The sequence below is a fragment of the Zalophus californianus genome, chromosome 2 (genome assembly GCF_009762305.2).
Source record: "Zalophus californianus isolate mZalCal1 chromosome 2, mZalCal1.pri.v2, whole genome shotgun sequence".
Taxonomy (NCBI): Eukaryota; Metazoa; Chordata; class Mammalia; order Carnivora; family Otariidae; genus Zalophus; species Zalophus californianus.
In genome coordinates, this window is record NC_045596.1 from 55,468,560 (window position 1) to 55,488,502 (window position 19,943).

A 19,943-nucleotide genomic window follows, 5' to 3' on the forward strand; every position below is an offset into this window, starting at 1 on the left:
GATCATATGGTAACTCTATTTTCAACTGTTTGAGGAACCTCCATACTGTTTTCCAGAGTGGTTGCACCAACTTGCATTCCCACCAACAGTGTAGGAGGGTTCCCCTTTCTCCGCATCCCCGCCAACATCTGTCGTTTCCTGACTTGTTAATTTTAGCCATTCTGACTGGTGTGAGGTGGTATCTCATGGAGGTTTGGATTTGGATTTCCCTGATGCCAAGCGATGTTGAGCACTTTTTCATGTGTCTGTTGGCCATTTGGTTGTCTTCTTTGGAAAAATGTCTGTTCATGTCTTCTGCCCATTTCTTGATTGGATTATTTGTTCTTTGGGTGTTGAGTTTGATAAGTTCTTTATAAATTTTGGATACTAGCCCTTTATCTGAAGTGTCATTTGCAAATATTTTCTCCCATTCTGTCGGTTGTCTTTTGGTTTTGTGGACTGCTTCTTTTGCTGTGCAAAGCTTTTTATCTTGATGAAATCCCAATAGTTCATTTTTGGCCTTGCTTCCCTTGCCTTTGACAATGGTTCTAGGAAGAAGTTGCTGTGGCTGAGGTCGAAGAGGTTGCTGCCTGTGTTCTCCTTTAGGATTTTGATGGACTCCTGTCTCACGTTTAGGTCTTTCAACCATCTGAAGTCTATTTTTGTGTGTGGTGTAAGGAAATGGTCCAATTTCATTCTTCTGCATGTGGCTGTCCAATTGTCCCAACACCATTTGTTGAAGAGACTGTCTTTTTGCCATTGGACATTCTTTCCTGCTTTGTCAAAGATGAGTTGACCATACAGTTGAGGGTCCATTTCTGGGCTCTCTATTCTGTTCCATTGATCTATGTATCTGTTTTTGTGCCAGTACCATACTGTCTTGATGATGACAGCTTTGTAATAGAGCTGGAAGTCCGGAATTGTGATGCCGCCAGCTTTGCTTTTCTTTTTCAAGATTCCTCTGGCTATTCGGGGTCTCTTCTGGTTCCATACAAATTTTAGGATTATTTGTTCCATTTCTTTGAAAAACGTGGATGGTATTTTGATGGGGATTGCATTGAATGTGTAGATTGCTCTAGGTAACATTGACATCTTCACAATGTTTGTTCTTCCAATCCTTGAGCATGGAAAGTCTTTCCATTTCTTTGTGTCTTCTTCAATTTCTTTCATGAGTATTTTATAGTTTTCTGAGTACAGATCCTTTGCCTCTTTGGTTAGATTTATTCCTATGTATCTTATGGTTTTGGGTGCAATTGTAAATGGGATCGACTCCTTAATTTGTCTCTCTTCTGTCTTGGTGGTGGTGTATAGGAATGCCACTGATTTCTGTGCATTGATTTTATATCCTGCCACTTTACTGAATTCCTGTATTAGTTCTAGCAGTTTTGGGGTGGAGTCTTCTGGGTTTTCCACATAAAGTATCATCATCTGCAAAGAGTGAGAGTTTGACTTCTTCTTCACCAATCTGGATGCCTTTTATTTCTTTTTGTTGTCTGATTGCTGTAGCTAGGACTTCTAATACCACGTTGAATAGCAGTGGTGAGAGTGGACATCCCTGCCGTGTTCCTGACCTTAGGGGGAAAGCTCTCAGCTTTTCCCCATTGAGAATGATATTCGCTGTAGGTTTTTCATAGATGGCTTTTATGATATTGAGGTATGTACCCTCTATCCCTATACTCTGAAGAGTTTTGATCAAGAAAGGGTGCTGTACTTTGTCAAATGCTTTTTCTGCATCTATTGAGAGGATCATATGATTCTTGTTCTTTCTTTTGTCAATGTATTGTATCACGTTGATTGATTTGTGGATGTTGAACCAGCCTTGCAGCCCAGGGATAAATCCCACTTGGTCATGGTGAATAATCCTTTTAATGTACTGTTGGATCCTATTGGCTAGTATTTTAGTGAGAATTTTTGCATCCATGTTCATCAAGGATATTGGTCTGTAATTCTCCTTTTTGATGGGATCTTTGTCTGGTTTGGGGATCAAGGTAATGGTGGCCTCATAAAATGAGTTTGGAAGTTTTCCTTCCATTTCTATTTTTTGGAACAGTTTCAGGAGAATAGGTATTAATTCATCTTTAAATGTTTGGTAGAAATCCCCTGGGAAGCCATCTGGCCCTGGGCTTTTGTTTGTTGGGAGATTTTTGATGACTGCTTCAATTTCCTTAGTGGTTATAGGTCTGTTCAGGTTTTCTATTTCTTCCTGGTTCAATTTTGGTAGTTGATACATCTCTAGGAATGCATCCATTTCTTCCAGGTTATCTAATTTGCTGGCATAGAGTTGCTCATAATATGTTCTTATAATTGTTTTTATGTCTTTGGTGTTGGTTGTGATCTCTCCTCTTTCATTCATGATTTTGTTGATTTGGGTCATTTCTCTTTTCTTTTTGATAAGTCTGGCCAGGGGTTTATCAATCTTGTTAATTCTTTCAAAGAAGCAGCTCCTAGTTTCGTTGATCTGTTCTACTGTTCTTTTGGTTTCTATTTCATTGATTTCTGCTCTGATCTTTATTATTTCTCTTCTCCTGCTGGGTTTAGGCTTTATTTGCTGTTTTTTCTCTAGCTCCTTTAGGTGTAGGGTTAGGTTGTGTATTTGAGACCTTTCTTGTTTCTTGAGAAAGGCTTGTTTTGCTATATACTTTCCTCTCAGGACTGCCTTTGCTGTATCCCAAAGATTTTGAACACTTGTGTTTTCATTTTCATTGGTTTCCATGAATGTTTTTAATTCTTCTTTAATTTCCTGGTTGACCCATTCATTCTTTAGTAGGATGCTCTTTAGCCTCCATGTATTTGAGTTCTTTCCGACTTTCCTCTTGTGACTGAGTTCTAGTTTCAAAGCATTGTGGTCTGATAATATGCAGGGAATAATCCCAATCTTTTGGTACCGGTTGAGACCTGATTTGTGACCTAGGATGTGATCTATTCTGGAGAATGTTCCATGGGAACTAGAGAAGAATGTGTATTCTGTTGCTTTGGGATGGAATGTTCTGAATATGTCTGTGAAGTCCATTTGGTCCAGTGTGTCATTTAAAGTCTTTATTTCCTTGTTGATCTTTTGCTTAGATGATCTGTCCATTTCAGTCAGGGGGGTGTTAAAGTCCCCCACTATTATTGTATTGTTGTCAATGTGTTTCTTTGCTTTTGTTATTAATTGCCTTATATAATTGGCTGCTCCCACGTTAGGGGCATAGATATTTACAATTGTTAGATCTTCTTGTTGGATAGACCCTTTAAGTAGGATATAGTGTCCTTCCTCATCTCTTATTACAGTCTTTGTTTTAAAATCTAATTTGTCGGATGCATGGGTGGCTCAGTTGGTTAAGCAACTGCCTTCAACTCAGGTCATGATTATGGAGTCCCGGGATTGAGTCCCACATTGGGCTCCCTGCTCAGCGGGGAGTCTGCTTCTCTCTCTGACCCTCCCCCCCTCATGCTGTCTCTCTCATTCTCTCTCTAAAATAAATAAATAAAATCTTAAAAAAAAAAAATAAATAAATAAAATCTAATTTGTCTGATATAAGGATTGCCACTCCAGCTTTGTTTTTGTGTCCATTAGCATGGTAAATGGTTTTTCACCCCCTCACTTTCAATCTGGGGGTGTCTTAGGGTCTAAAATGAGTCTCTTGCCGACAGCATATCGATGGGTCTTGTGTTTTTATCCAATCTGATGGCCTGTGTCTTTTGATTGGGGCATTTAGCCCATTTACATTCAGGGTAACTCTTGAAAGATATGAATTTAGTGCCATTGTATTGCCTGTAAGGTGACTGTTACTGTATATTGTCTGTATTCCTTTCTGGTCTCTGCTGCTTTTAGGCTCTCTCTTTGCTTAGAGGACCCCTTTCAATATTTCTTGTAGGGCTGGTTTCATGTTTGCAAATTCCTTTAGTTTTTGTTTGTCCTGGAAGCTTTTTATCTCTCCTCCTATTTTCAATGACAGCCTAGCTGGATATAGTATTCTTAGCTGCATATTTTTCTCATTTAGTGCTCTGAAGATATCATGCCAGTCCTTTCTAGCCTGCCAGGTCTCTATGGATAGGTCTGTTGCCAATCTAATGTTTCTACCATTATAGGTTACATATCTCTTCTCCCGAGCTGCTTTCAAGATTTTCTGTCTCTCAGAATTGTGAGTTTTACTATTAGATGTTGGGGTGTTGACCTATTTTTATTAATTTTGAGAGGGGTTCTCTGTGCCTCCTGGATTTTGATGCCTGTTTCCTTCCCCACATTAGGGAAGTTCTCTGCTATAATTTGCTCCAGTATACCTTCTGCCCCTCTCTCTCTTTCTTCTCCTTCTCGGATCCTAATTATTCTAATGTTGTTTCGTCTTATGGTATCGCTTATCTCTCGAATTCTGCCCTCGTGATCCAGTAGTTGTTTATCTCTCTTTTTCTCACCTTCTTTATTTTCCAACATTTGGTCTTGTATATAGCTGATTCTCTCTTCTGCCTCATTTATCATAACAGTTAGTGCCCCCATTTTTTATTGCACCTCATTAATAGCCTTTTTGATTTCGATTTGGTTAGATTTTAGTTCTTTTATTTCTCTAGGAAGGGTTTCTCTAATAACTTCCATGCTTTTTTCAAGCCCAGCTAGTACCTTTAAAATCATGATTCTGAACTCTAGGTCCGACATCGTACTAATATCTGTATTGAGAAGGTCCCTGGCAGATGGTACTACCTCTTGTTCTTTTTGCTGAGGTAATTTTTTTCATCTTGTCATTTTGTCCAGAGGAGAATAGATGAATGAGAGAACAAAATGCTAATATGTTAACAACGTCCCCAACAAATATACTCTAAACAAACCAGAAAAGACCTAAAATCAGGGGAAAAGAAAGGGAAAGAAAGAAAAAAGAAAGAGAAAAGGATAAAAACAAACAAAAACATAACAAAACAAAAATAAACAGAATATGATCAGATATGATCAGGCTAGTGCATAGATCAGTGCCACACACTAGATTTTGGGTATATTTTGGTCTGTTAGGAGAAAGTGCCTCCTAAAATTTTAAAGAAACAAAGACTTATATATGTACAAAATAAGGGTTGATACAATGAAGGGATGGAAGATGACTTTAAAGATGAAAATTATAAAAGATTTTATAAAAGGAATTGATACGATAAGAAGTTGAAAAAAGAAAGAAGATTAAAAAAAAAAGGGAGAGACTGTGATCAGGCAGGAGACTAGAACAAAGCCATACACTAGTGATTTAGGGTATATTTTGATCTGTTAGAAGAAACTGTATCTCAAAATTTTAAAGAGAGAACAACTTATATATATATATGCCAAAAATAAGGGTATCTACTATGAAGGCATAGAATATGACTCTAAAAATGAAAAATAAATTTTTTTTTCCAAAAGGGATTGATAAGATGTTGGTTGCAAAAGGGAAAAAGAAAAATTCAAGAAAAAAAAAACCATTTAAAAAAATTAACTTTGAAAAACTAATGAATCATGGTAAAAAAGCCATGAATTCTCTGTGCAGTATTCCCCTAGCGCTGGAGTTCTCCCGTTCTCCTTGATCGGTAAACTTGGTCTTGGCTGGCTGTTCATGCTGATCTTCTGGGGGAGGGGCCTGTTGCCGTGGTTCCTAAATGTCTTTGCCGGAGGCGGAATTGCCCCGCCCTTGTCATCCGGGCTAAGCAAGCTGCTCGGGTTTGCTCCGGGAGCTTCTGTTCCCTGCAAGCTTTCCGTACAGCTTTGGAGGACAAGAGTGAAAATGGTGGCCTCCCAATTCCCGCCCTGGAGGAGCCCAGAACTTGGGGGCCCCACTTCTCAGTGAGCCCCCAGAGAAAAGCCATCAATCACTCCCGTCTCCCTGGTCTCTGGCCACACTCCGTGCTCACACGGCCTGTGGCTGAGCATTTCTATCTCTGGCACCCGACTCAGTGTGGAGTCTCCAAACCCAGCAGATCCCTGCGGTGCACTCCCACGCCGCTCCTCCCAGAAGAGGAACGGGAGTCTCCCCGGATCACTGCTTGTTGGGTCCCTGCTGGAGGAGCAGTGGCCTGACTGTGTCGCTGATCACAGTTTATGGCAACCCCAAGCTGAGAGCCCGACCTCGGCTCTGTCTCTGCAGCCAGCTTCCCTGCCCCGATACCTGGGAGCTCTGCCGCACTCAGGCTCCCCCGGTCTTTCTGTGACCCCGAGGGTCCTGAGACCACACTGTCTCGCGAGGGTTCCACCCTCCGCTTAGCCACTGGAGCGACGTCCCTCAGCGGAGCCGACTTCTAAAAGTTCCGATTTTGTGCTCCGCAGCTCTAGCACTTGCCAGAAGCGGCCAACGGAGGCCCCCTCCCCCGCCGTCTATCCTCCCGAATATCGCCTCGGATTCACTTCTCCGCACGTCCTACCTTCCAGTAAGTGATCGCTTTTCTGTTTAGAGGGTTGTTGCTATTCTTCTCTTCGATCTCCTGTTGAGTTCATAGGTTTGATCCCTATTCAGCTGAATTCCTGAGACCAGACGAAATTCAGGTCTCCTACCCCTCCGCCATCTTGCTCTGTCCCCTGACCCTTTCATTTTCTTTTAATAATCTTTTTCAAATCTTTCATACTTGGCTACAGTGAACTGGTTTTTCCAATCTCCTGAAATACCTGAAAAGAAAGATAAAATAGTACATTTGAGACTACTACAAAATTTCCTTCTTAAATCAGTTTTCATTTGAATTTCCACACGTGTATTCTTAAACCTTTAATTTTTTCATATCTGCTCCATAACTCCATTCCTCACTCCCAAACTCTTGCGTGCACTGCCAGTTTACTGACTAGGAAAACTGGGAAAAGTTCCTAGTCAGTAAACTTGTTGATTACTTTCTTGTTGCTGTTTAAGATCATTAATATATAAACTATAACAGAAGACTTCTGAGTTTTCCAAAAAATCCCATGGATTTTTCCAGTATCTTATATAAAGAAGTAATCCCTTCAATATTTCAAGAAATGTCACTGGGAGAAAATCCAATGTCTCAAAATCTTTATTCTTTGGCCTCAAGAGCCTTGTAAACAAAAAAATAAAGAATTTTTCAGTCCTTTTAAAACTATATTTTTCAATGTCAAGTGATAATTTATGAAAAAAATTTCTATGATCAAGTAAGATTTGGAAATGACTGGGTTAAATGTAATTAAACATATGTATTATCACAGGATTTCTCAATTTTCCAAAGACTAACCATATCTTAAGACCTTGAAGGAAAGACAGATATATTCATATATCCACTTCCAAAGAATATCTGATAAAAACAATGCCATTTCTCACAGGTAATTCAGAAGTCATTTGCAAGCCAAGGTTTAGGTGGAAAAAAAAAAAAGAGCAGGGAAGAAAACATGCCAAAATAACTTTGTTAATCTGTCCCAGGATTTCCCAACTTTGGCATGTTATTTTATTTGTTTATATTTCCACTGTTGACATTCAAAGCCAGACCATTGGCTGGGCAGATGTGAGACTGTCCTGTGTATTATTGTGTGTTTAGCAGCATCCTCGGCCTGTACAGATTAGATGCCTCTAGCATACCCCTAGTCATGACTCTCAAAAATGTCTTTGGATGTTGCCAAACATTGTCTGGAAGGCAAAATAATTCCTGGCTGAGATCCAGATATTCTTAGAAAGATTTATCCATAGCCTACTTTCTAACTTTCTAAAAAAAAAAAAAAATCTCTGGGATGCACAAAGGCACATTATAATTAATGAAATTATCCTTAACAGTCCCTATATAAGCTGACCCAAATACTTGTTTCTCCAAAACTGTCTTAGTTTATATTAATAATTATTCACTCTTTACTCTAAGATTTTACCCCACTGCCCACTGCCTGTATTGTGATTCCTCTTTGCCTCATTAACTTAGGGCTTGGATTTTGGATATGCTAATGGAATTTGAATATGGGTCATATGTACCACATCTAAACAGAAACTTTAAAGACATTGTAAGTTTCCAGCGCCTCTCTTGCTCTTCCTGTCTATTATGATATTGGGCATATCCCACAAGTGGGTAGCTCTTTCAGCCTATGTTTCATAAAAAGAAGACATAAGAGGCTGAGACTATGAAAGTCAAAGTAAAACTGATCAGAATCAAAAAGAGTAAAAATAAAACTACAGCAGCCACTGGTGGTCAACATTCAGCAACATTAAACAAAAAATAAAACTTGTGGTTTTAAACCACTGAGATGCTTGGAGTTGTGGGTTTTTTGTTTTTTTAAGATTTTATTTATTTGAGCGAGAGAGAGAATGAGAGATCACAAGCATGGGGAGGGTCAGAGGGAGAGGGAGAAGCAGACTCCCCACCAAGCCAAAAGCCCATGACCTTGGGATCATGACCTGGGGGCTGAAGACAGACGCTTAACTGACTGAGCCACACAGGCGCCCCTTGGAGTTGTTTGTTTCATAGCAAAACTCATACATACACAACTAACAGAATCTCTCCTTCTCACTCTTTCTCTCTCTTTTTCTCTCTCTTTCTTACATACACACAATTCAATTCAACACATCTTTATTAAGGGACTAATTTTTGCAAGATGCTAGCTATTACATTGAGATAAATGTTGAGGATGCAGTGATTTACCATATCATAACAACAACCTCAAGGAATTGACACTTTTCATTATTCATTTGGTATGCTTAACATCATTTAAGCTGGCTACCCACTACAGCAAAAATTTAAAGGAATATGAAGAATATCTAGAGAGTTCAGACAAATGAAAGACATTCTTTGATACAGCAAAAGATGCCAAGACGCATGCTTATCAATGCATAGGCTCTTGAGTAAACATTTTTCATTAGAAGTTTTGTCTTACATGTCAGGCTTACAGAAATTATAGTTTATTTGCCACAAATTATTTCCCCTAAGGTTTTTGTTGTTGTTGTTGTTGTTGTTCCTATTTTTTTTTCTTGCCAGCTCAATCTCTTTCCATTTCCTATAATATTGCTATTTGCTTCCCAACTACACTCTCCATGACTGTAATTAGCAAACTGTATAGAAACTAGTATATGATTTCTCACCCTTTCTCATGATGGGAGATACAGAATGATCCATATCAAAATCTGCTACAGTGATAGAATTTGTACTTGGATTCTGCTTCATCACATTGAAAGAGCTATGATAGAGGATTTTATCCATAGTTTCTTCTGACAGATCTTTGCTTAGAAACTTTAACAACTTCTGAATTTCATGCTTTGGATCCTAAAAAAATTACAAACAAAAATAATTATTTCAGGTAGATTTAGTCATGAAATAGGCAATGCATTTAATAAGGTTCTACATATGTCAATGTGGTGAAAGAAATGATTTTATATTTTTATGTGCATTTTTCATTTTGCTTTTCAAAGTACATGTCCTTTTTTTTTTTTTTTAAAGATTTTATTTATTTATTTGACAGAGAGAGACAGCGAGAGCAGGAACACAAGCAGGAGGAGTGGGAGAGGGAGAAGCAGGCTTCCCGCTGAGCAGGGAGCCTGATGTGGGACTTGATCTCAGGACCCTGGGATCATGACCTGAGCTGAAGGCAGATGCTTAATGACTGAGCCACCCAGGCACCCTACATGTCCTATTTTTGGCCAGGCAACCATCTACTAAAAGGAAGAGTAAATTTTGTCTGTTTTCAAATTTTTATTTAAATTCTAGTTAGTTAACATATAATGTAATATTGGTTTCAGGAGTAGAATTTAGCGATGCATCTCTTACATATAATACCCAGTGCTCATCATAGCAAGTGCCCTCCTTACGACCCATAATTTTGTTTCAAAAAAATGCAAAAAAAAGTGTTGATATTCAACCTTTCACACTCAAAAATAGAATTAACCTGTAGAATAACAAATGGTAATAAAGCAACCTACTATTATCATAAGGTATAATTTTCAAAATCCTTGACCTCCTTTTTTTTTTAAGATTTTATTTATTTATTTGACAGAGAGAGACATAGCGAGAGAAGGAACACAAGCAGAGGGACTGGTAGAGAGAGAAGCAGGCTTCCCACAGAGCAGGGAGTCCGATGCGGGGCTCGATCCCAGGACCATGGGATCATGACCTGAGCCAAAAGCAGATGCTTAATGACTGAGCCACCCAGGTGCTCCCTTGACCTCCATTTTTAAATCATACTTAATATAAAGAATAGATTACCTACCAAATGTGTTTTAAAGATGTTATTTATTTATTTGAGAGAGAGAGAGATAGCGAGAGAGAACATGAATGGAGCGGGGAGAGGTGCAGAGGGAGAGGGAGAAGCAAGCTTCCTGCTGAGCAGGGAGTCAGATGCAGAGCTCAATCCCAGCACCCCAGGATCATGACCTGAGTGGAAGGCAGATGCCACGCAGGCAACCCTACCTACCAAACACTTAAAGAAGAATTAATACCCATTCCCATTCTTCTCAAACTCTTCCAAGAAGTAGAAGAGGGAATAACAATTCCAAACCCATTTTACAAGGCCTACAAAACCAGATAAGAACAACACAAGAAAGTAACATGCTAACAGCTCTGATGAACATCAATGCAAAAATCCTGAATGAAATATTAGCAAACAAAATTCAACAGCACATTAAAAGGTTTGTATACCATGATCAAATGGGATTTATTCCAGTGATACAAAAGTGGTTCAATATCAGCAAATCAACCAATGTGATATACCACATTAACAAAATGAAGGATGAAAATCATATGATCATTTCAAAAGATGCAGAAAAAGCATTGAAAAAATTCAACATCCATTTATGATAAAAACTCTTAAAGTGGGTATGGAGGGAACATACCACAACAGTAGGCCGTATATGACAAGCCCACGGCTAATATACTCAATGATGAAAAGCTGAAAGCTTTTCCTCTAAGATCAAGAACTATAGTCAACAATAACTATAGTTAACAATACTGCATTGTATATTTGAAAGTTGCTAAAAGAGTAGATCTTAAAAGTTCTCATCACAAGAAAAAAATAACTATGTGTGGTGATGGATATCAGCTAGACTTACTGTGATCCTTTCATAAAATATACATATATTGAATCATTATATTGTTAATATTGTGTTATATGTCAATTATGTCACAATAAAAAAAAAAAGAACAGATTACCTATTCCCTAGAGCTATAGTGGAAAGAAGATACTCTTTCTACCTCTCACTTCTACATAGATTTTTTTGATAGTATGAATATATGAGGAGAAAAGTAAATAAAATCCTGTCCATTTCCAGCCTAAGGAACGGTGGAGAAGAGAAAGAGGCGATGATGAAGAGGAGATATATTTGATGTATTTCTTATGATTTCACTTCTCTATGCTTCAGACTCCATAGGATAGCATATAAGAACAGTGAAAGAGTAGCACTCAGGCCAAATTGTTTGTGCCCTGTTACCCATTGGAGAGGTGATCTTCTTGGTGGTCCAAACCAAACTGAGGCTGAGAGTCATAATGTTAGTGACATGGTGAGATCAGGCAGAAAGGTGATCTGTTTAGCTTTATTGAGCTACCCATCTCAATTCATGGAAACAGAACCAGAGAGTCTTTGTAGTGGCTCTAAAAGAATCTGTTTATTGTAGAAACGGTAATGAACTTGGTGGAAATCAGACACATAACTTAATTATTCAAGGGAAAGAATCACAATGAAGTCCCAGTTGTGTCAGGTATATCCTGTGAAAGTTAAATGGAAGAGTGATGGGGAAAAGGTACACTGCTCAGGCTTGGAATGGGAATATTTGGGGTGGATTTGATGGCACAGAGACTCTAGAACCCTTGGGTAATTTTCAGCCTTTTCTACCAGCAGATGTAGAGTCTCCTCCCATATTTGAGGAGGCTAAACTTCTTTTGCTTAAAGACCTTATTATACCTAAGGTGGGTAGTTTTCTTTCCAGGTAACACCTATCCTCTTCAAGATCCACCCCAATCCCTACTTGTTGCTTCTAGACACATAATTAGGGTAATATGTCACCCCTTAATCCAGAGTGACAGGTAAAAAGTGGTTTAAACAGGATGTAGAAGAAGCTGGGAATTTAACTAATGAATCTGCCAGAGGGGATCACCTTAGCTGGGTAAGGCAGTTGGGACTTAATTCCCTAGAGGCTATAGAACAGATTTCCCAAATAAGAGATGAAGGGTAGTCATAGTTATCTAAAGGAATTTGGGTGTGGACAAGCTTTCTGAAACACATACAATTTAAGAGATGTGAAACATTTCTTAAATGGACTATTTAAATAATCAGATAAGGATAAGTTTTTGATCAAATTGGAGAGTGAATTAATTTTCATGCTAATAACCAGATAGAAGATGAAAAAATAAAAACTAGATGTTCTATAAATTAAATAACATGTTTTCCCCACTGTGCTGGCCCCTTGGGGAAGCAATCACAAATAAGATAATTTTAATCCCTATATCCAAGGAGCTCACATTATACTAGAGGAGACCAAGAAAATGTAAGAAACACATATATAAAATAATTAGAAGTGGTGGTAGATGCTATGAAAAGAACAATAGCAAAAGAGATTTTAATGGATAATAATAAGGTGAATTATTTGACATTATGAACATGAACAGAATTCTGTGGAGAGTTAACATTTAAATTAAGACATGGAGGATGAGAAAAACTTAATTTGAAAATAGTGCGAAAAAATATTTCAGGCAGGCTCACTTAGTAAGAAGATGAAAAGTGACACCAGAAGAGGTTGGAGAGATAGACAGGAACTAAATAATGTTGAACTCTAAATTATCAATGATTTTGTATTTCATGTAGAGACAGAAATCATTGACATATTTGAAGAAGGCAGTGGGCATACTCTCATTTAGGTTTCAAGATCATTTTCTCTGAGTGGACAATAGAAGCAAAATGAGATACTCCAAATAAGTCAAGATAGGTGCCTAAACTAGAGCAGGAGTCAGTAGTGGTAGAAAAAAGTAAAAATGCATTTATAAAGTGTAGAAAATAATAAAATATTAATGTTTTACACAGTATATTTAAAATACAATGAAAGGGTGCCTGGGTGGCTCAGTCAGTTAAGCGTCTGCCTTCACTCAGGTCATGATCCCAGGGTCCTGGGATGCAGACCCACATAAGGACTCCCTGTTCAGTGGGGAATCTGCTTCTCCTTCTCCCTCTGCCCCTCTCCCCTGCCCGTGCTCTCTCTCTCTCTCCTCTCTCTCTCAAATAAATAAATAAAATCTTTAAAAAATAAAAATAAATTGATATTTTATTAAATAAATTAGTATTTCATTACTATAGATCCAACAGCACTAGATCACCTTCCTGTGCATTATGAATCAGTGGAAGAAGAAAGAGTATAAAAACTAATAAGGTCTTGCAGGATTTATTTCATATATACTCTTTATATGTTAAATATCAACACTTTATATTGGTATATTGAATTGTATACAATAAAGATTGCTGGGGAGGAGGAGCAAGATGGTGGAGTAGTAGGAGACCTAAATTTCGTCTAGTCCCAGAAATTCAGCTAGATAGTTATCAAACCATTCTGAACACCTATGAACTCAACAGGAGATCAAAGAAAAGAATAGCAGCAACTCTCTGAACAGAAAAGCGGCCACTTTATGGGAGGTAGGATGTGCAGAGAGGTGAATCCAAGGCCATATTAGGAAGATAGATGGCGGGGGGAGGGGGCCTCTGTCAGCTGCTCCCAGCAAGTGATAGAGCAGTGGAGCACAAAATCGGAAATTTTAGAAGTCTGCTCTGCTGAGGGACGTCACTCCAGTGGCTAAGCGGGGCGGTGGAACCCTCACTGGGACAGTGTGCTCTCAGGACCCTCGGGGTCACAGGCCAGGGGTGCCTGAGTGGGGCAGAGCTCCCAGATATCAGAGTGGGGAAGCTGGCTGCAGAGACAGAGTTGAGGAGTGGGCTCTTAGCTCGGGGTTGCCATAAACCATGATCTGCGGCACAGTAGGGCCACTGCTCTTCCAGGAGGGACCCAACAAGAGGCAGATCTGGGGAGACTCCCCTTCCTTCCCAAGGAGGAGCGGCACGGGAGCACACCACAGGGATCTGCTGAGTTTGGAGATTCCAAACGGGGCCATGTGCCAGAGATAGAAATGCTGGTCACGGGCCAGGTGAGCAGGGAGTGTGGCCAGAGACTGGGGAGACAGGAGTGATTGACTGCTTTTCTCTGGGGGCTCACTGAGGAGTGGGGCCCTGAGCTCTCGGCTCCTCCGGAGCAGATTGGGAGGCCGCCATTTTCACACTTGTGCTCCAAAGCTGTTCGGAATGCTTTCAGGGAACAAAATCTCCCAGGGGCAAACCCGAGCAGATTATTTAGCCTGGACTGGCAAGGGCTGGGCAATTCTGCCTCTGGCAAAGACATTTGAGAACCACTGCAACAGGCCCCTCCGCCAGAAGATCAGCAAGAATAGCCAGCCAAGACCAAGTTTACCAATCAATGAGAATGGCAAAACCCCAGTGCTAGGGGAAAACAGCACATAGTCTTTAGTCTTTCAAAGTTAATTTTTTAAAATTTTCTTTATTTTTTCTTTTTCTATTTTTTTAGTTGAATTTTTCTTCTTTCCTTTTTCAACCAACATCTTACAATTCCTGTTTCAAAATCTTTTTTAATTTTCATTTTTACAGTCATATTCTATCTTTTCATTGTATTTAACCTTATTTTTTGTATATTATATATATATATACAAATGTCATTCTTTCTTTAAAATTTTGGGATACAGTTTCTTTTAAAGGACCAAAATATACCCTAAATCTAGTATGACATTGTCCTAGTCTCCTGCCTGATCACATCCTTTTTTTTTTAATTTTTAATTTTAATTTTTACATTTTTTTCATTCTTTTTTCAACTAACTTCTTATGAATTCCTTTTTTAAAAATCTTTTTTAATTTTCATCTTTACAGTCATATTCCATCCCTTCATCATATTTACCCTTATTTTTGTATATATATAATTTTTCTTTCTTTAAAATTTTGGGAGGCAATTTCTCATAACAGACAAAAATACACCCAAAATCTAGTGTGTGGCTCTGTTATATTCACCAGTCTGATTATATTTTTTTTTCCTCCCTTCCTTTTCCCCCTGGTTTCGGGTCTCTTCTGATTCATTTAGTGTACATTTTTCTGGGGTTGTTGTTACCCTTTTAGCATGTTTTTTAGCATTTTGTTCTCTCATTCATCTATTCTCCTCTGGACAAAATGACAACATGGAAAAACTCACCTCAAAAGAAAAAAAAAAAAGAAAGAAAAGAACAAGAGGCAGTACCATCTGCCAGGGACCTAATCAATACAGACCTTAGTAAGATGTTGGAACTAGAGTTCAGAATGATGATTATAAAGATACTAGCTTGGCTTGAAAAAAGTATAGAAGATACTAGAGAACCCCTTTCTGGAGAAATAAAAGAACTAAAATCTAACCAAGTCTAAATCAAAAAGGCTATTAGTGAGGTTCAATAAAAAGCAGAAGCTCTAACTGTGAGGATAAATGAAGCAGAAGAGAGATTAGTGAGATAGAAGACCAAATGATGGAAAATAAAGAACCTGAGAAAAAGAGAGAAACAACTACTGGATCACGAGGGGAGAATTTGAGAGATAAGTGATATCATAAAGCAAAACAACATTAGAATAATTGGGATACCAGAAGAAAAAGGAGAGAGAGGGGCAGAAGGTACATTGGAGCAAATTATAGCAGAGAACTTCCCTAATTTGGGGAAGGAAATAGGCATCAAAATCCAGGAGGCACAGAGAACCCCCCTCAAAATCAATAAAAATAGGTCAACACCCCGACCTCTAATAGTAAAACTCACAATTCTGAGAGACAAAAAGAAAATCCTGAAAGCAGCTCGGGACTAGAGGTCTGTGACCTACAATGGTAGAAACATTAGTTTCATAGCAGACCTATCCACAGAGACCTGGCAGGCCAGAAAGCACTGGTATGATATATTCAGAGAACTAAATGAGAAAAATAAGCAGCCAAGAATACTGTATCCAGCTAGGCTGTCATTGAAAATAGGAGGAGAGATAAAAAGCTTCCAGGACAAACAAAAACTAAAAGAATTTGTGAACACCAAACTAGCCCTACAAGAAATATTGAAAGGGGTCCTCTAAGCAAAGAAAGAATCTAAAAGTAACATAGACCAGAAAGGAACACAGACAATATACAGTAACAGTCACCTCACAGGCAATAACAATGGCACTAAATTCTTATCTTTCAATAGTTACCCTGAATGTAAATGGGCTAAATGCCCCAATCAAAAGACACAGACTATCAGATTGGATAAAAAACAAGACCCATTGATATGCTGTCTGCAGGTGACTCATTTTAGACCCAGAGACACCCCCAGATTTAAAGTGAGGGGGTAGAAAACTGTTTACCATGCTAATGGACATCAAAAGAAAGCTGGAGTGGCAAACCTTATATCAGACAAATTAGATTTTATAAATTTTTTATAAGCTTTTTAAAAAAATTATTTGACAGGCAGAGACAGCATGAGAGGGAACACAAGCAGGGGGAGTGGGAGAGGGAGAAGTAGGCTTTCTGCTGAAAAGGGAACCCAGTGCAGGGCTTGATCCCAGGACCCTGGGATCATGACCTGAGCTGAAGGCAGATGCTTAATGACTGAACCACCCAGGTGCCCTGAAAAATTAGATTTTAAACCAAAGACTATAATAAGAGATGAGGAAGGACACTATATAATATTTAAAGGGTTGATCCAACAAGAAGATCTAACAATTTTGAATATCTATGCCCCTAACATGGGAGCAACCAATTATATAAGCCAATTAATAACCAAATCAAAGAAACACATCAATAATACAATAATAGTAGGGGACTTTAACACCCCCATCACTGAAATAGATCATCTAAGCAAAAGATCAACAAGGAAATAAGACTTTAAATGACACACTGGACGACATGGACTTCACAGATATATTCAAAACATTCCATCCCAAAGCAACAAAATACACATTTTTCTCTAGTGCCCATGGAACATTCTCCAGAATAGATCACATCCTGGGTCACAAATCAGGCCTCAACCAGTACAAAAGACTGGGATCATTCCCTCCATATTTTCAGACCACAGTGCTTTGAAACGAGAACTCAATCACAAGAGTAAAGTTGGAAAGAACTAAAATACATGGAGGGTAAAGAGCATTCTACTGAAGAATGAATGAGTCAACCAGGAAATTAAAGAAGAATTTAAAAAATTCATGGAAACCAATGAAAATGAAAACACAACTGTTCAAAATCTTTGGGATGCAGCAAAGGTGGTCCTAAGAGGAAATTATATAGTAATACAAGCTTTCTCAAGAAACAAGAAGGTTCTCAAATACACAACCTAACCCTACACCTAAAGGAGCTGGAGAGAGAACAGCAAATAAAGCCTAAACGCAGCAAGAGAAGAGAAATACTAAAGATCAGAGCAGAAACCAATGAAATAGAAACCAAAAGAACAGTAGAACCGATCAACAAAACTAGGAGCTGGTTCTTTGAAAGATTTAGTAAGATTGATAAACTCCTGGCCAGATTTATCAAAAAGAAAAGAAAAGGACCCAAATAAAATCATGAATGAAAGAGGAGAGATCACAACTAACACCAAAGAAATACAAACAATTATAAGAACATATTATAAGGAACTATATGCCAGCAAATTAGATAATCTGGAGGAAATTGATGCATTTCTAGAGAAGTATAAACTACCAAAACTGAACCAGGAAGAAATAGAAAACCTGAACAGACCCATAACCACTAAGGAAATTGAAGCAGTAATCAAAGATCTCCCAAAAAACAAGAGCCCAGGGCCAGATGGCTTCCCAGGGGAATTCTACCAAACATTTAAAGAATTAATACCTATTCTTCTGAAGCTGTTTCAAAGAATAAAAATGGAAGGAAATCTTCCAAACTTGTTTTATGAGGCCAGCATTACCTTGATCCCAAAACCAGACAATGACCCCATCAAAAAGGAGAACTACAGACCAATATCCGTGATGAACATGGATGCAAAACTTCTCACCAAAATACTGGCCAATAGGATCCAACAGTCCATTAAAAGGATTATTCACCATGACCAAGTGGGATTTATCCCTTGGCTGCAAGTTTGGTTCAACATCTGCAGATCAATCAATATGATACAATACATTAATAAAAGAAAGAACAAGAAGCATATGATCCTCTCAATAGATGCAGAAAAAGCATTTGACAAAGTACAGCATCCTTTCTTGATTAAAACTCTTCAGAGTGTAGGGATAGAGTGTACATACCTCAATATCATAAAAGCCATCTATGAAAAACCCACAGCGAATATTATTCTCAATGGGGAAAAGCTGAGAGCTTTCCCCCTAAGGTCAGGAACACGGGAGGGATGTCCACTATGCAATTCAACATAGTACTAGAAGTCCAAGCCTCAGCAATCAGAGAACAAAAAGAAATAAAAGGCATCCAAATTGGCAAAGAAGTCAAACTCTCACTCTTCGCAGATGATATGATACTTTATGTGGAAACCCAGAAGACTCCACCCCAAAACTGCTAGAACTCATACAGGAATTCAGTAAAGTGTCAGGATATAAAATCAATCCATGGAAATCAGTTGCATTTCTATACACCAACAAGACAGAAGAGAAATTCAGGAGTCAATCTTATCTACAATTGCACCCAAAGCCATAAGATACCTAGGAATAAATCTAACCCCAGAGGCAAAGGATCTGTACTCAGAAAACTATAAAGTACTCATGCAAGAAACTGAGGAAGACACAAAGAAATGGAAAAACTTTCCACGCTCATGGACTGGAAAAACAAATATTGTGAAAATATCTATGCTACCTAGAGCAATCTACACATTTAATGCAATCCCTATCAAAATACCAACCACTTTTTTCAAAGAAATGGAACAAATAATCCTAAAATTTGTATGGAACCAGAAAAGACCCCAAATAGCCAGAGGAATGTTGAAAAAGAAAAGCAAAGCTGGTGGCATCACAATTCTGGACTTCAAGCTCTATTACAAAGCTGTCATCATCTAGACAGTATGGTACTGGCACAAAAACAGACACATAGATCAATGGAACAGAATAGAGAGCCCAGAAATGGACCCTCAACTGTATGGTCAACTAATCTTCGACAAAGCAGGAAAGAATGTCCAGTGGAAAAAAGTCTCTTCAACAAATGGTGTTGGGACAATTGGACAGCCACATGCAGAAGAATGAAACTGGACCATTCCCTTACACCATACACAAAAATAGACTCAAAATGGATGAAAGACCTCAATGTGAGACAGGGATCCAACAAAATCCTAGAGGTGAACACAGGCAGCAACCTCTTCGACCTCAACCACAGCAACTTCTTCCTAAAAACTTCACCAAACGCAAGGGAAGCAAGGGCAAAAATGAACTATTGGGACTTCATCAAGATTAAAAGCTTTTGCACAGCAAAGGAAACAGTCAACAAAACCAAAAGGCAACTGACAGAATGGGAGAAAATATTTGCAAATGACATATTAGATAAAGGGCTAGTATCCAAAATCTATAAAGAACTTATCAAACTCAACACCCATAGAACAAATAATCCAATCAAGAAATGGGTAGAAGACATGAACAGACATTTCTTCAAAGAAGGCATCCAAGTGGCTAACAGACACATGAAAAAGTACTCAACATCACTCAGCATCAGGGAAATACAAATCAAAACCTCAATGAGATGCCACCTCACACCAGTCAAAATCACTAAAATTAACAAGTCAGGAAATGACAGATATTGGTGAGGATGGGGAGAAAGGGTAACCCTCCTACACTGTTAGTGGGAATCTAAGCTCGTGCAGCCACTCTGGAAAACAGTATGGAGTTTCCTCAAAAAGTTAAAAATAGAGTTACCCTACGACCCAGCAATTATACTACTGGGTATTTACCCCAAAGATACAAATGTAATGATCCAAAGGGGTATATGCACCCCAATGTTTATAGCAGCAATGTCCACAACAGCCAAACTATGGAAAGAGCCTAAATGTCCATCAACGGATGAATGGATAAAGAAGATGTGGTATATATACACACACTGGAATATTATGC

At 38.6% G+C, this 19,943-nt stretch overlaps 1 pseudogene; it reads right to left on the reverse strand.

Annotated features, from left to right (window-relative positions):
• The window catches only part of LOC113925563, an 83,339-nt pseudogene that overhangs the window by 19,092 nt on the left and 44,304 nt on the right, over nucleotides 1-19,943 (reverse strand).